Source organism: Dipodomys spectabilis, unplaced genomic scaffold (genome assembly GCF_019054845.1).
Source record: "Dipodomys spectabilis isolate Male_0828 unplaced genomic scaffold, ASM1905484v1 ptg000298l, whole genome shotgun sequence".
NCBI classification, from domain to species: domain Eukaryota; kingdom Metazoa; phylum Chordata; class Mammalia; order Rodentia; family Heteromyidae; genus Dipodomys; species Dipodomys spectabilis.
This window is the reverse complement of record NW_024870975.1, coordinates 3,764,008-3,765,942: the sequence shown is the minus strand read 5'-3', so window position 1 is coordinate 3,765,942 and position 1,935 is coordinate 3,764,008.

Here is a 1,935-nt window from a genome sequence, read left to right as displayed (position 1 = left end):
GGATTACATGAAGTTGCAGAGATTCTGCATGGCAAAGGACATAGCTAGCAAGTTCAATAGAAAGCCCACGGATTGGGAGAAGATCTTCACTAGCCATACAACAGACAAGCGTCTCATATCTAAAATATTCTTGGAACTAAAAATATTAATTCCCCAAACAACAAATCTTCAAAGAAACAACTGCCCAATAAATAAGTGGGCTAAAGACTTAAAGAGAAACTTCTCTGAAGAAGAAAGAAGGATGGCAAATAGACACACTAAGAAATGCTCAGCCTCTCTAGCCCAAAAAGAAATGCAAATCAAAACAACATTAAGATACCACCTCACCCCCGTTAGAATGGCAAAAATCAAGAATTCTAATAACAACAGATCCTGGAGGGGATGTGTACAGAAGGGAACATTACTTCATTGTGGGTGGGAGTGTAAACTTGTTCAACCACTTTGAAAAGTAGTATGGAGGTTCCTCAAAAGACTCCACATAGAGCTCCCCTATGGCCCATTAATCCCACTTTGGGGCATTTACCCAAATGTTTATAAACAAGACCACACTAAAGCGACCAACACAACTATGTTTATTGCAGCATTATTTACCATAGCTAAGATCTGGAACCAACCTAGATTCCCCTCAGTAGATGAATGGATCAAGAAAATGTGGTATATATACACAATGTAATTCTGTGCCTCTATCAGAAAGAATGACATTGCCCCATTTGTTAGGAAATGGAAAGGCTTGGAAAAATTATATTAAGGGAATTAAGCCAAGCCCAAAGAAACATAGGTCCCATGGTTTCCCTTATTTGCAGTATCTAGTATATGTCTGAGTCAAGCAGAAAAGGTCAGATAAGGTTATGTTAGGAAAATGAACCCTAAGATATGTATTCAAATTTTTTTTTCTGTCATGCCTTTGGTTCTAACACATTTATAAGATTATTTCTTTGTTGCTTTGTATGTCTCTCCCCCACAGTATAACCCCTGCTTTCACTGTATTGGATATCGGTATAATTTGTGGAGGGGAAGGGGAAAAACAAGTCGTTTCAATAAGGATACAGGTGGATCCGTTGCAACAATGAGATGTACAAATTGTCATGTCAAAAACGAACTTTACAACTTTGGGGGGGGGGTATTGGGGGGGGTGAGGCTGGGAAGGGATTGGAAGGGGAAACAAAGGAGGAGGCTACAATGCTTGATAAGAAATATACTCATTATCTTTCCCATGTAACTGTAACTCCTCTGTACAGTATTTTCACAATAAAAAATATAAATTTAAAAAACAAAAACAAGACAGAAGACCAAATTCCAGAAATGCATATTTTCTTAGAGGTCATCTTAATCAATTATCAATAGAAATCTTTGAATTCTTAAATATTTGACCACATGTGGGAGATGGTTGAAGAGAAAGAAAATGTCACCACTCTGTTAGGAGTTCCAATATCACAATATGAATTAATCAAGCACAAATTTGTAAGAAAACAATTATTCCAACTGAGGGATTCGTTTGTTTTGCTGTAACAGTTCTTGATTTAGGTGCTAGCAATTACCATTCAATTGATCCAGTCCCACAGCTGAGTTGATATTGACTGCAGTATTCCCACATGAAGGAAAAGAAGAAATTTACAAAAGTCTGATGAATTGAGTTGAATGTGTTGTAATAGGGATATCTGAGATTTAGACACAGATGAAGAGGTGGATTTTCTTTTCTAAAAATCTCCCATTTTTAGTCTGCTGCCAGTGGCTCACAGCTGTAATCCTAGCTGCTGAGGAAGTTGAGATCTGAGGATGGTGGTTCAAAGCCAGCCTGGGCAGGAACATCCCTGAGACTCTTATCTCTTTTAACCACCAGAAAACCAGAAGTGGCACTGTTGCTCGAGAGGTAGAGCACTCAACTTGAGTTGAATAGCTGAGGGACAGTGCCCAAGCCCAGGTTTCAAGCCACTC